The sequence below is a fragment of the Apteryx mantelli genome, chromosome 23, assembly GCF_036417845.1.
Source record: "Apteryx mantelli isolate bAptMan1 chromosome 23, bAptMan1.hap1, whole genome shotgun sequence".
In the NCBI taxonomy this organism is placed as follows: Eukaryota; Metazoa; Chordata; class Aves; order Apterygiformes; family Apterygidae; genus Apteryx; species Apteryx mantelli.
In genome coordinates, this window is record NC_090000.1 from 2,522,600 (window position 1) to 2,538,126 (window position 15,527).

General features: G+C 49.8%; 1 long non-coding RNA gene across 2 annotated transcripts; it reads right to left on the reverse strand.

The window, feature by feature from the left end:
• Positions 1-3,364: 3,364 nt before the first annotated feature.
• Positions 3,365-14,994, reverse strand: LOC106495898 (uncharacterized). 2 transcript variants are annotated; one of them, XR_001294505.2, is made up of 5 exons: positions 14,774-14,994; positions 14,176-14,307; positions 13,093-13,264; positions 8,682-8,825; positions 3,365-3,724 (listed from the first exon to the last, which is right to left on the reverse strand). It is a non-coding gene; the product is annotated as an uncharacterized lncRNA (long non-coding RNA). The 2 variants fall into 2 exon arrangements; XR_001294504.2 differs by having other exon boundaries at positions 3,365-4,030.
• Positions 14,995-15,527: the final 533 nt, after the last annotated feature.

The window sequence follows — 15,527 nt, forward strand, 5'->3', positions numbered from 1 at the left end:
TTTCACCATCCTTCTATGAAAATGTCTGGTGCTGCTTAAGGACAGTGGGGTGAAACAGGACTGCGACGGCACAGCAGCCTTCTGACCGTGGGGTTGTTATTGCAAGGGCAGTCAGCGTATCTGCCTTGACTGGCTCTTTCCATTTCATTCGCTAAGTTTTGGGTTTTGTCACACCAGCTCTGCTTCTGCATCAGTCAGGCACTGTGCCCTTGCAATGCAGCTACCGCCTCAACTGAGAACCTGTTGGAAAATCAAATCATTTGCAAAACAAGCATATGAAATTAATTAAGAGAAAGCTCATGGACTGTTCTGGTTATAAGATTATAGATCAGTAAACTCTGAAAGTGTGTTCAGGGAAGGTGACTTTAACCATGCAACAGCTAATTATGTTGATGAAAGAAGCCGATGTGATGAATTAGTACGAGTAGAGTTAGCACTTATTTGTTTGATGCACTTTACAAACATTAGCTAATGAATTCTTCATGAAGCAGATAGATTGCTTCCCATTTTGCAATGGGATTGCAGTGCCAGCATTCAGGGGTGAGTCAGAGAGGTCAGATGATTTGCCCACTTTCACAAAATAGAGAAGCAGTAAAACAGGGGCTACAGCTGAAATCCGTGCTAAAGAAGCTGTAATGTGGTGCTTCGGTGGTGATTAATGAGATGGCCGAGTCATGAGCATATGGCTCTGACAAGGCCTTACCCCTTAGTGGGTTAAGAAATATTAGAGGTAAAAGCCTGTGGAAGGGGAGCAGAAATCAGTGCATCTCGCTCAGGCTGCTAGCGCACTGCTAACAGCAACGCAGCAGGACACTCCTCCCTAAAAAGCTTGTTACCTAAAGAGCTGGCTCATGCAACGGGTTGGAAAGAAAAGAGAGGCACAGAAAGCTTTGCTGAAGATGAATTCATACCCTAGATCAGTATCAGTGCAAAAAGTGAAACCCGTCTCAAAATCCTCAGTTCATGCACTAGCCTCTAGACTGTATTTCCCTCCCAAGAACTCCCACCAAAGCTATTACCTCATTCTACCCACAACAGTGTTTTAAATATCTATGTTTGGCATTGCTGTAATGTATTCAATACCGAACTGGCCTTATAAGAAACTCCCCCGTTTCTAACAGTAAGACTAAACACACAGCAAAGGACGTGAGTCACCTCCTTGTCACATCAGCAGCACAGCTTTGACGAGGGCATTCAGTTCCAGGCTGCTAGCGATGGAGGGGCACAAAGCAATTAAAACATGTGCCAGTTTGCGAGTGCTGTGCTCACAGCTAGAAAGAGAGTGGGGAGAATCAGACAAACTATAACCGGGAAATGCCTATTACTAAGGCCAATTAGTGCCTTAGTGTCCATCCAGGCTCCTTGATACCAACACAGGTGACAGTCAGAGGAAACTTTTTGCCTTATAATAACCATCAGTTTGGAGAAAGAAGGCATACTTCCTGAAAAATGAATCTGGTTGGGTGTAGACGCCCTTTTTGACATTAAGAGGCGCCCAGTCTCTGGGGAGGTGGTGAATGAGGCTATCAGAGGTGCAGGACCAGGGCACCAACCTGAGGAACGTGGCCTGAGCGGGAGCTGTGGGCAGCGGGGCCAGGGCGCCGCCGTTGCATGCTCCACGTCACGTAACACCGCTCACGAACTCTCGGCAGGCACTGCTGGAAATCTGTGAGAGTGACAGTTCGACTGTGACAAACTGCTCCTCTGCTCTGCCCCGCAGATGTGCCGGCAGGAGGTGACGCTGGCCTCTTTGAAGCCCCCAGCGCTATCCTTGACATAATTTTGAGTACAGGGAGAGAACTCAATTGCTAGCAACATCTGAATTGCAGATCACCGAACGCTGCTCGGGATTGGTTGTGCTTCACAGTTCATGCAAAATTTCAAGGAGTGAAGTCTCCTATTTCCTCTCAAGGCGGGAAGACTTAACAACTTGTCTAAGCTCCCTATGCTGCATTAGCTACGCTCCTTCGCGCAGGGAGAGGAGAAGCGTAACAACCTCCCTCGTCTTCCTCGGGGGCCCCGGGCTCAGGCACCCCTGCGTCCGCTCGGTGAGATGTGCCACCCTCGTACGGGCAGGCAGTCTGCATGGGGGCGCTGCAGGTATATCTGCTCACGCAGGCTCTACCCCCCATTGCCTGTGCTGGAGGAACGGTACGAATCCGCTAGGGATGGCTGTATGAGTGCGCGTGTTCAGTACGTACATGTGATCTCAACCTCTAGGCACGGCCGAGGAGCCCACTTTGAAAATGTCTCACATTCTAGGGACAGAAAATGAGATACATGTTTTTTATCCCAATGGCTGTTAAACTATAAGTAGAAATGTTCAGTTTTGCATTCGAAGGAGACCCAGCCTTTTGCCTCTCCGCCTGGGCGACGGCCAAGCTGCCTGCGGATGTGTTAGCAGGGACTGTTAGCCCTGCTGCGCTCTCAGCGGGGCCCAGGCTCCTCTGCCTGGTTTGGGGGAGGTTCAGAGACTTGCACACTTCACTGTCATGATAGATGTAAGTATAAACAGTATTTTAATGTGTATATAATGTGACATTAGTCATTGTCATCCTGAGCACTTTAAAGCAATATTTATTCTATTGACGTAAGTTATTTTGCACCTACTTGCTGAGAATTGGCTTTACATGGATCCTCGTGCTTTAGCAATGAGGAGATTGATTATAGTTATTACTTTAATAGTTAGAAAAATGAAGTTTATAACAAATAGCGTGCTTGAGCTCCACGCTGACTTGCTGCATGTGTTCATTCACAGTTGTTAGGAGTCGGGCTGTGCATTTGGGGTGGAAGCATCCAGCCCTGCAAGCAGCGCTGAGGAAAGCCCCGTGTTCTCCAAACTGCTGGACAAGACTGGAGAGGAAAAGGCACACCGGGTCGTGCGTGCAGGTAGCGTCAGGAGGCAGCTAGAGGAGCTGCTGCCACCGTGCTCGGCCCTGGAAAGTGAAGCGCCTTGCACGCCAGGCAGCTTTCCACAGTCGCCTTGAATGCGCTTGCTTGCCGCAAGCGGTGCACAGCACAGTTGGGAAACCCCAGGCCTTGACAGCTCCTCCACGTTTGGTCGTGTTGTGACCCTTCCCTTGAAGGTCTGCACGCTGGTGGGCTTCACCAACGCCCACGGAGCACAGTCATGACGGAGAGAGTGCGAGCATCAGAGCCCGATACGCTGCTCTGCCAGAGCGCCCAGGCAGCAAGGGCAACCCCCCTGCAGAGCCGAGCACGTACCTGCTCCCGCCCGCCAGCGGCAGCAAAGGAAAAGCGGACGGAAACCTGAGTCACCTAACCCGTGTCCCCGCTGCAGCAAAATGATTCATTTTTCAGAGCTTTCCTTTTCTTTTTTTAATACAACTGAAATTAACTTGGAAATGAAACACGGTTTCAAATTTTAAAAGGCAGTGATCCATTTTTAAAAAGGCGAAACAAAGCACTTTTATTTTTACGCAGCATTGTGAGCTAAAATAGATGAAATTTACATGCGTTTCCAAAATACTCCAATAAATCCAAACTGCAGTCTTCATCCAAGAAAAGATTTGACCAAAATTTTCCACCAGCTCATGTCTTTGTCTCTCTGTGCCTCGAGCCTCTGTTTGTCAAATTTGGGTAGCTTTGTGTTTCTCCGTCTTGTTCACTTGGCTTCTGAAGTTTGCAGGGTTGGGCCTGTCCCTCCCTTTTGCCCACGAAGGAGAGTGATGTTTCTCCCGAAGCTCAGGGCTGCTGAGCATAGCTGTAGTATATTAATACAACGACAAATAACCTTTATTTGGCATTGACTTCATGGGCACCTGATTCAGAAGATAGGTGTATAAATGGGTGAGGTAATTCCTTCCTTTTTTTTTCCTCTCCCTGATTCAGCAGGGAATCCTCTTAAATCCTGTAATTACAGCTCATGAGTGAACCGCTCTCCCCGTGTCTGGAGCCGGGTTTCTGTTTTGGCACACTATTAACAACAGTAATCTTCCAAGACTTTTAATTGACTCCTGGAGCACTTCTCTTACAGCCATTCTTCACCAGACCTGCCTGTAATTTTGGTCTGAAAAATAATGGAGTTGCACGTGGCTTCAATTAGGAAACATAATATCCACCCCGCTGGGGCGCCACGTACCTTTGGCACCTGAAAACACTTGGAAAGCAGCAGCCAGCAACCGCGAGGGGCACGGAAGGGGAGAGGGAGCCTCCGTGACTGAGCAGCCCAACGGGAAGAGGCTGGATCACGGCATCCGCTATCGAGGACGCGGGCGTTAGGGGTCACCCCGAGAGCGCTGGCCGCGCTCCGCCGCCCGGCCTCCAGGCACGCGGACGAACAAGCCTCCAGGTCTCCTGCCGGGTAGCGCCGGCTGCAAACACCTCGGTTCCCCAAAACGCCACGGCCGGGTTGGCAGAGGCGGCTGCCTGCAGGAGAAGGGGGCAGGCGCCCCGCGGCACCGGGGATTACCCGCGGCACAGCCGGCGCACGGGAGGTTTCGGAAAGCCGCGCTGGGTAACATGCCCTGCTGTCAGCATCCCCGCGTGCTCCACGCCGTCGGGCACGTGCCAAGGTGCCCAGGAGACCACACGGGTTCAGCTACCCCGCGCTGCCCACCGGAGTCAAAGGTGGGTTTGGGATCAGCACGTGGCGTGGGGCCCCGGCGAGACTCGTCTCCGGAGTCACCAATCGCGGGTGAACATCGCACCCGTGCAGCTGCCGGCTCTCGGCTCTGCCGGCCGCTCATCGGCACGTGGGTTTCTCCTTCCTGCCCTCCGCGCCGCACCGCCGCGGCTTGCGCAAACCCTTTGGGGAGGGCTGTCTCTGGAGAGATGTGCGCGCAGCAGCGAGAACGAGAGGGGCCAGCCTGTGACACTGTCAAGAAGGAGAAATCTTCCCTCCCAAGCAATTGTTTTCGTGGCTATTTGGCTAGAAATAACAGAAGAGCACTGTTTGGGTGCAGCGTCTGCAGTACAAACGCTGCACTGTACACTAATATCCCAGATGAGAAATTAAAGCTTTCCTAACAACGTCTCTGTGCTCAGCTAAACCTCTTAAGAGGAACTAGCTAACACAAGTCTCTGTCCTAACCCAGAGGCCTGAGAAGAATACAGTTTTCCTACTTTTCTGCAAATCAATAACACTCCAATAAGGGGATTATTAGAAAAACAATATCATATTTTCCAGAAAGCTCATTACAAGACAAAAAGCTTGGTAATGCATTTAAAATGTTCATTACTGAGAGGTGCTTTGGGATTGTAACAGATTTTTAATTTTTTTCTCTAGAAGAGAATCAGATCAGCATGACTGAGTGCCAGCCAACAAGGACGTTGGTTTTCCCACGATAGCCAGACAGCAGGGACAGGGAATTGCCGAAGCTTTGCTAGTGCTTATGTTCAGACTGAGGATGTGCTTAGCTAAGCCTGTGCTTAGACTCAGGCTCCAAACCATGACACTGTGCAAAAGTTAAGACTCTAAAATAGCAGTCAGACTAAAGATCATTTCCCCACATTTTACAGAAATCACTACTTTTACTGACAAGGGGCAGTGCTACGAGACTGCCCTGCCTGCGGGAACGGCCAGCCACCCGCAAGCATCCCTGCAGAGAAATAACAGCCTAACAAGAAGCAGCAAGGAGCAGAGCTCAGCACTGCCTTCTGCGCCCGTACAGCAGCGGCGAGCAGCCGCGGCGCCGTTCCCATGAGTTTCTGCTGCAGTTTCCCCTTCCTGCGCTGTCGCTCCTCCTCGGGGAGCCGCCTGCTCTGTGCCTGTGCGTGCAGATAGGAAACCTACGTCTCTAAACATACTAGCCAGGGATTCAGCCTGGAAACACACTTTTTTAACAAGCTTTTGGACATGGATCATGATGAAAGTTATTCCCCTGTTTCAGAAGGCTGCAAGGCTTTTTTTCCAGTGTTAGAAGAGACAAGTCAGAGCTGAGGTGGGCCTTCACCCAATGCATGGAACAGATATTGGAGGAAACAGTTTCTTAGCACCTCCTCTGAAGGGGATTTGCAGATCTGGGATACTGAAAATAAACCACCTAAATACGTTTACTGCACTCATGCCAGATCCACGGGATTCTGCAGAAACAAAGCGAGTTTAACATCCTCGCTGAGGGCTCTGCTGCGCTGCTGCCTTCCTCTCTCATCAATAATAGAGGAGCTGCTGGTCAGCCCCTGCTGCTCAGCTCAGACCCGGCGGAGGAGCTTCAGTGATGGCTTTTTCCAGTTGTTTGTTTCCAGAGCCATTACAAAACACACAACACCACAGCCAAATCCTATTGCAGGCTGAACTCACCACCCAGAAATCCAGTTCTCATGGAAATGAAATGGCTCACCCAAAATCTCCAGGACACTGGGTGAGCTTGCATGATAAAGGACAAACAACTTGTATTGGCTCCAATGGCACAACTGACTCTGTTAGGCGTCACTGCTTTTCTAAATGCTTTCCTGGGGATGTCTGCTTTACCTATACACCGCATTTTCCCCTGCCTCTTACCAGTGTCTGCAAAGTTGCCGTCCTGGCAGCCACTGTCCAGGGACTGCAGTGAGCTCCAGGCTCATTTTCCTCTCCGTTCACATCAGCTATTCCTCAATCTCTGAGTAAAGTGTTCGCCTGGGACAGTTTCAGAAGCGAGCTGCCCAGCACATGGCAGGCTGAGCTGGCACAGATGGGGCACATTGCTCCTGCCGAAGGGCAAGTGCTCGTGGACACCCGTCCGCTGCTCGCTGCGACCCCCTGACCCATCTCGGCCCCAATCCAGACCTGCCTTGCAGGACGGTGCGTGGTACCAGCATCAACAGCTTCTCCTGCTTTCCCTTTTGGAATAGCTTCTTGCTTTCTTTTAAGTCAGAGTATTTGTGCTACTCCCACGCTTTTATTACTCAGGTCTGTATTTGGGGAGCTGAAAAAAAATTTGCCTTGAGTTAGAAAAAGCAACAAAAGTAGTGCCAGACTCATTACTTCGTTAAACCGTGTGAGCAGCGCCAAGCAGCTAATCTAGCCCAGCGGTCTATTTGCTGCGATAAGCAAACCCCGCACTGTTCTCTCCAAACCTCGCCCAAGTCTGTAGAAACAGGTCTAAATACAATTAAGGAGCATTGTAAGGGAAATGGTTGGGGCACTTGCATCCAGCTATTAAACCTGAAGCATGCAGTGCTGTGCACAGAACTCGAGGGCTCAAGCACTGACCGAAATAGCAATAATACAGAGTTTCGCTGGGTATTGCTTTGTGTTTGACTGCTTTCCATAGTTTGAAATTGTAGCTCATTACCCTAATTGCACTTTCCTGGATTCTTCCATGGGGTGCATGGATGGCAAGAAATGGCCTGCGAAACAAAACACACTATATTTTAACTTCTACTGCCAATGGGGAAATGGCTGTATTTCCTATCTGTTTCTTCTGTTTAATCATCTAGACTTCCTTTCAGGGATCTAGAAGAAAACTGGATGCTGGGAATGGGAAAAGGTGAGAAGTTGGAAATTCTTGCACGTTTTAAAAGGCAACAAGTATCCCTCAATTCTGGTTTCCTAACCAGGGGCCATGTCAGCCACTGCCAGGAATTTCTTTGTTTTGCCTTAGATCACTTAAGATTTTGGAAGGTGCAAAGGGATTTCAATTAGGGCACAAAAAGCAAAGCGTGAAAGGTAGGAAACTCTGCTAGAGTAGATAAACCAAGTGGCCAGTGATGATTTACTCTTGCTGGTCCCACACCAGTTTCAGCTTCGGCCTCATGCTGGCTCCCTCCGTGAGGAGGACGACACCCTTGAGCTACAAGCAGCGAAGAGCGCTGCAAGATCCCAGGGAGACGTGGGGATGCACAGAAAGCCGGCGCTGCCCGAGGCTTCCCCATCCCTTGGCTCCCCGCAGGAGCGCCCTCGCCCTGCGCAGCACCCTCCGCAAGCCTCTCCCAGCGGTCGGCCGGACTCCTTGCCAGCACTAATTCCCGCCTGGCGCCCGCCTGCTCCGGCTCCGCAGGGACAGGCCGCACGCTGCGCCGGCTCCCGCGGTCCCCACGGCGCGGCCCGCTCTCCCCGCTGCCTTATCAGCGGGTTCTGCAGCTTGAATTCCCTCTCTGCCAAGCCTCTGTTGTCACTTTGATGTTGCAAGTTTACATTGTGTCCTTGTCGCAGATAACACGCTTTCTTCTGTTCCTTGCTCTCCTTCCGTCTCTCTCCCTTCTCCTCCCGGTTCCCTTTCTGCTCCCATTGTGCGGGCACAATAGCCCCTCTCAGCTCTGCGCAGGCTGCATTGTCCCCTAATTGCTCTCCTGTCTCCGAGGAAGGAAAAATTCTCTCTGATTTGATCACCTTATTTTTCTCTGCATAAATGATAAATTCCTCCATTAATCCATCTGTTTTCAACAGCGTAGCTGGGTACAGCATGAATAAAACCACCTACGTAAACAGCATGTCAAATTACAAGTTTCCCCATAACCCATTCTCTGGCATACTTTAAGCATTAATACACCCATTTGCTTTATCTACTTAAAGTAACTCTGATGCGAAGCCTTTGAGACCTTTTCCAGAGCAGTCCCATCAGCTGGAAACGGGTGTAGAAAGCAGAAGCGGCTGCTAAGCAGGCTGCTCACTCCTGGCTGAAAACTGCCTTCGAAGTCAGGGGGAAAATTTTCCTAATGCTTTCCGAGAATGAGAGTTTTCAGGAAAAAGAGTGCAATGGGAGTGAGGGACCGTTTCCTGGCTGCCACAGCAGTACCTGTCAGAGGTGGGTTTCTGGTCCCCGCTCGGGGTCATCAGACACCTGAGGGGCGGCAGGAGGCTCTGTCGTCCTGTCCTTCGGCTTCCCTTTGCGGAGCATTATTCAGCATTCTCTCCAACAATAGACCAGTCACAGCAATTTCTGTAATAACAATATTTTTGCAGCAGACATTGTATTACAATAGCATCACTGTCATTAGAGCTGTTATTATCCCACCATCACTAGTACGATACGGCTGTGCTCATTACACAAGCAGTAAACTCAGTCTGGGGACAGTGTAGCATCAGAAGTCAAAACTAAATCTGCCCTTTGGGGACTGCAATTTCAGATTTTTTTCTCTCTCCCCCCTTTTTTTCCTTTTTTTTTTTTGTTGTTAACAAGTAGAAAGAAATCACTACTGCTGACTGCCATCTCTTAGCTGGTATCAAAACCTTGCAGAGCTTCATCAAACCACGTGTCTGAGTCGATGAGTGTAAGATTATGAACTAGGCAGTATCAGTACAGACCGACAGACCACGTAGCTGGATATCCTGCCTCTGCGGAAAGGCTCTGAGAACAGGGCAAAGGCAGAGCGAGACTTTTGCCAGAGCCCAGCCTGCTCACCTCCTTTTCTTCCCTATTTCCAGGTGATATCTCTGCGTCGGACTCACGAAGGGAGCTTCGAGACATCAGAAAACGGTGAGGCCTTGAGGGGTTTTCCTTCCCTCAACTTGCCCACAGGCAGCCCAAGCAGGAGACCGCGCGGATGGCTGCGATACCCGGGCTGCTGCGGGGGCCAGGCGAGCAGCGCCTGCCCCAGCTCCGCCGCTCCCCCCATAAAGCTGGCAGGGCAGCACGGCCTCGGCATCGCAGGCAAAACACCTTCAAGTTTTACAAGCAGAGAAAGTAGTGTTTTGGCGCAGGCTCTCCGTTACGAGCCCAGCATAAAAGCTAGCTGACAGTATAAATAAACCCAGGGAATTATCTCCTCCTTCAGCCGGGACCCTCACTGGGCCCTGAATGGATTCATTTAAAATGGGTTATAAATTTCTGATAAAGGATATTCCAGCTCCAAATTGCGTATTTAACAACACTTTTGCTGCAGTGCTCTCCCACCTCTGCAAAGCAGAGGGGGTAAATCAGCCCAGCTCTGGCCCGGGCCGTGCAAACCCCCCGCTCCTCGGCTGCCCCCCTGCATAGCCGCTTTTCCCATCTGTTCAGCACCTGCACCGTGCCAGGGCTGTCGTGCTCAAACTGCGAGGTGCAGGGGACCAACGCTGCCGTCTCGCATCTGCAAACGGCTCGGGTGGGCTGAAATGCTGGTGAAGGAGAAGGAGGCAGAGGGAGAAAAGGAAAGAAAGGGAAAAAGTCCTCGCTGGTGCTTGCACCCCACACATGAGGACGCAAGGGGACCAGGGAAACAGCCGGCCGCTTTGGCGAGGAGAGCGCGAGGGAGGCTGTGCTGTCTAAGCAAGACGCACGGCCAGCGACGGCAGCGGCGCGGCTGGCAGACGAGAGCGCGCCTCTCCCCGTTCCCCATCCCTCCCTCCTTCCCTTCACGCCAGGGCTCTATTAAACGCTATAGAAAGCTAAAACTGCAACACGGTCTGAGGCAACACGCAGGGAATTAACAGCCTTTGCCTGAATTCCCAATCCAGTTAAAAGGCAGTGGGAGGGGGGGGATTTGGGGCTTTGCCTCGCGAGGAGTTTTCCTCGCCCGGAGGAAGGAGCTTGGCCGGAGCGCTGCAGCGGGGTTCAGGCGAGGACACGCGTTTGCCTGCGCTGACCAGCCCCCTCCCGCGCCCACCCCTCCGGGCCAGCGTCCAGCCCCGTCCCCGGGGACCAGCCGCCAGCTGCAGCCGGTGCGAGCGCGGCGCTCCCTCCGTCACAGGACTTGGCTTCGGCCTCGGGGTCTCTCTGCTGGGACCGCGCGCGCTGTTATTAACATTCAGGTGGTTGCTCCCTGCTACGGTCCTGGCCAGGGGATGCGAAAGACAGCTGAAGTCCCTCGCTTTAATTCCTAGCACTGCTCAGCAGCGCCTTGGCTGATCCCCGGGTTAACCCCCTCTTCACCACACACCGTGTCTTGCCTGGGGTACCTGAGCCAAAGCACAAGCTAAGCAATTTAGCTGCTTAGCATGACAGCCAGCAAGGACACTTGCTTGAAAAAATGCCTTTAGCCTCTAAGGAGCCATTCACTGCCCATCTTCTGAAAGGGGGCTTTGCAGGTTCCTGACCTGCAGTGATTTCCGTGGTGGAAAGGGGAATGTCGGAATGGATTTGGCTCACTAATAACATAGTGAAGGCAAAATCCAGATTGAACCACCCCTTCTCCTCTGTTTCCCCAGTGTCCCTGTTTTGTGGGCCCACTGGGGAATACTTCTGCACAACCCGCTTGGGAGCAAGTGGCCTCCGAGTCTGACACAACATGGGGAGAAAAAACAAATTGTTTTGGCAACATTGCACTGGAGTTAGTCTAGACTGGTGCATGTACAAAAGCTTCTGACCCTTTGCTTTACAAAAGTTCTGACCAGTGCAATCCAGCTGTTTTTATATTTCATGTTTTTTTAGCTTAAAAACACAGGCAGTGCTCACACGCTTAGGGGAAACCTGAGAAAAACTTGCAGATTTTCTGCTGGACCCAGCTCTAGTCCCAGGGGAATGTTTATGGCCAAGTTATCCAGGCTGGAGCTAGAGATAACAAGAGAAAATCTGACAGCCCATTAAATCCAGAAGCAGTGCTGGGTGGGACTGAAACTCCTAAGTGCCTGCAGCAGTAAGAGTAGGAGGTAATCACCAATCAGGGCCGAAACAGCAGTTTTTGCTATAAAAAAAATTGAGGAAAAAAAGCTGAATCTCCTTCCAATTGCCGGTTTATTATTTTATGTAGCACTGTGGGTGGCGGTAACACTTAACAGACATATAAAGTGACAGTCACCACCATTAATAAATAAGTAACATTGATAAGCTTTGACAGATATCAGGATAGCAAAGGTCTGCAGACCATCATTGCTTCTAGCATTAGTTAACCTGCATGAGACTAAATGGATAGTATATTTGGGCTTCAGAGTCAAATTCATTCCCTATTTCAGGCCTGTCCTGAACAGCACCTCCATTTCTCACCCATTTTGTCTAGCATGTTAAATTTTTGGGGAACAGTTTCCTCCTGGGAACTCAGGCCCAAATCACCCTGATCTCAGCTTAGGGCCCATAGATGGTAGCACAGTGCAAATAATCCGCATATTTGGGTGTCAGAATGATCCTTTCTGTGGCCTTACAGAAGTCCTCAAGGGCCTGATTCAAAATCCAGCGCAGTCAGTGGGAAGAAATGCTTTTATCCCTTGCCAGCTTCTCCCCTCTGCTTTCTGCTACCCACCAGTCATTCACCTCTCCCGGAGAGGCTGACAAATGGTGCCAATATATAATTGAGCTCTCTGCACCGTGCCAGCTGCCAGGCCGGGTGAGATGGATGCGGCTCTTTGATCATGACCGACCTCTGCTTCCAGAAGGCACCGCCATCAACTTTAAAGAATGACAGCCTGCTTCAGGAGAAGCGATAGTCTCACTTTTATCTCCTACAGGACTCTTTGCATGTGTGATTTTTTAATTTTTACTTCATTTGCACCATGTGTCAAATGCCCACGTGCCTCAAGGAACATTCAATAACAAACAGTGCTAAAAATATCCACTTTCTTCAGTCTGGGAAGGAAAATATGGATTTCTCCAGAGAAGGCAGCGATTCTGGCCAGGAGCTTGTGGCTGTGGTTAAGACACCCCCCGGCACAGACGCTTCAGCCTCGGCTCTGCTGCAGAGCTGCTCCGTAAGCTCAAAAAGGCTAATTCCCATCCAGGTGCCTGCACTCCTCATTCGTCCTCAGGGGAAGACAAGCTCCTAAACACCTCTGCGGGGAAAAAACACCACTTGCTTTTCCCATTTTTCCCCTACCCCTCCAAGTCAGCTGAGACTGTCATCTTCTAGAGAGAGTCCTTCTGCCACGCACAGCTCAGGCTCTCAGCACGCAGGTAAGGGATAGAGCTCATCGCATTAGACACTTGCCCCAAATCAAATCCTCCAAAGCTTGAGAGCCGGCCACCCCCTTGGGTTTCACACAGATGAGTTTCTAGTGCACTTGAGTCTTTATGGGAAGGTGTGAACCCCTAGGGTTTGGGAAGAGAACCGTGTGGGCACCTCCATGGAGCTCGAGCTTGCAGGACCCTTCCCTTGCCTGCCTCAGCTTTCTGCGTTGATCGCCCAGCCTCCATCCGGCAGAGCCCATCTGCAGGGGTGCACTCAAGCCAGAGGAAGGGCTCTGCTGTCTGTTTTCTTCTCCCCTTGAGGCCTTCTGAAATATTTTAATGTAAAAGTGATTGATGGCCTCCTTTATCACTGTTTGAATTATGGAGAAAATAATTACCACCGCAGCAATACCTGAAAGTCCTGCACACGCAGCTGAGACGCTCCCTCTCCATGCTGCAGGCTCCGGCTGCACCGGCCTCTCTGGGATTGCCTTGCACCGCTGCAGCCCAGCAAACGGGCACCGCGCTCCAGGCAAGGGTGATTTGGAGGGACCTAAACCAGGGTTTCAGCCCTTCCGGGGTTCCTGTGTGGTTGAGGGAAATAATATTTTACCCTTAGCAGTACATCCCACCATGTGGTTGCAGACACAGTGATATAAAGGTGCCTTACATACCATTGTCTATATATACAGGCCTATATACAGTATATCTTATGCCTCTTTTCATAAAGGAGCAGCTTTCCTTAAGCAGCCAAATTTCTATTGCTATAACTGTGTCTATGCTCTGCAGGTCAACAACAGCCTAACCTGATGCAAGCCTTGCATATAGACCTTCCTTAAACTCATTGACTCTGTTCTCCCAAATGACCAAGCCTGGAAAATAGCTCTGTACCCGCAGCTGACTTTAGGTTTTCCAACAATTTCAGCTGATTTTAGGCATGGAAATGAAGTTTCTAGATTTTCCAGAGCGTATGGCCTCCACCAGCACTACGCCGTCCTCGCTGCCTGACCTCCTTTGCAAAGCTGACTCTCAGGACAGAAACGTGGCCCCAGTGATTTGACAGGCTGGTTTTCTGTTTACTCATCACCATCCTTAGCTGTCTTGCATTTTGCTGCAGTAACATGTGGGAATCAAAGCTTGTAGTCACGTCTCTTCCTTCTAATAACAATAGATAAAAAAAACCCTATCATAATCATCTATTTGCTCAGATATTGCAATAGCGAGTAACAAAGAAAAGTCTATAAACAAATCAGTCTAGGGTTTTTCATCTTTATAGCTTCCAAAGTGCCTTGATACAAATTCTTTTACCTTCAGGAATAGTAGTATGTGGTTTTGATTCAGATCCAGACTTCTGCTACCTTATAGTGATTTTTAATCTGCCTGTGCTGTGTGGGGAAGCAGAGCAGCCTCCCTATGAAAACAAAGTTGCCGCATTTCCTTGTCATCTTCAGGCAGGTTTTTGTTTGCATATGAACAGCCATTGTCAAGAACGAACCTTAGAGTGAGTTTAGAAAGGGATCTGTGTTGTTGACTTTCTCTGTCTTGAAGCGAAAATTTCTCAAATGCCAGAAGATCTGCACCAGAGGCTGCCAAGGCTGTCAGGCCTAGAGGCTCCTGTAACTCAAACCTCGGAAAAAAACAAAAACAGGTAAACTGATTTTTTTTTTCTTTTTTTTTTTAAATTCCAGGTTAGATTCTACAGCTCACTGTATTCCTCAGTTTGAACATGAAATGGATGGTAACTTTTTTTTTTTTTTAAATGGGCAGTAGCCATTATCCACATTAGTTCATTAATTCCACAATTTCCCATTTCATTAAGGTCGCTGAGATTTTTTCTTAGGAAATGTGTTAACAAATTAGCTTACCCTCTAGAGGCCCTGGACAAAACATTTTTAAGGAGAGAAGCTGCAAAGGTGGCAGCTGGCTCCTGGCCCATCTCTTTCCTCCCCGCTGAGGCGGGAAGCCCCGGGCTGGGGCAGGCGGAGCTGCGATCGCTACCGCCGCGGGAGCCGGGCACCTTCGGCACCCGGGTCACCTTCCCCATCCCGCGCCCTCAGTCTGCACCCGCTTTGCACGCAGGTGTATATACTTACCCGTAGCACCGAAGCAGCCGCAGCGAGCTGGCCAGCCTTGCACATCCGTCTGTGAGGAGGCGGTAAAAACCCTCGGCAGGTTGTAAAAAACCTGGGGCCGGAGCATCGCTGCTGGTGCCGTGCAAAGGCAGGGAGACGCCGGGAAACGGAGCGCGCGGGAGCTGTTCGCCTGACGGAGAGCTCACTCGAAACCAAACAGGGCTTTGCAGCAAGAAATTAATGTTTTGGAACACAACATTATTGGATTGATTTTAAATAGATGTTTCCCTTCGCTTTGGTAATAAAGCGAGTGGTGCTAAGAAAGCCAGAGGAAATGATATAAGCTTTGTCTGCTTATTGCTTTGGAAGCGTCTTTAAATATTTCCCTCCCACAGCCAGTGCTGGAAAGTGAGTGGCAAATGACAGGCAGAAGAGAGCAGATGAATATCTATTTATGCATGAAAATGAAATGCATGAATAGTTATTTTGAGGACAAATGTATTTTGACAGGTATCTAATTTCATTCTCTTGATAAAATTCACTTTGTCAAGTACTTTCTTCCATTCTGGAGTTGAGGGCTGTTATTTAATTTATTTATTTATTTTTTAAACTTTGCAATCTTTCTCTGTGGGTAAAAGGAAAGAAAAGTACATTTGTCAAACATCACAACACAATTTAATAACATCACAAACGTGTTTAAAAAAACCTCTCAAACGCCCAGACACTATTTATTCAGCACAAACCCTAAAATTAAAAGGGAATTGTGCTAAGGCGC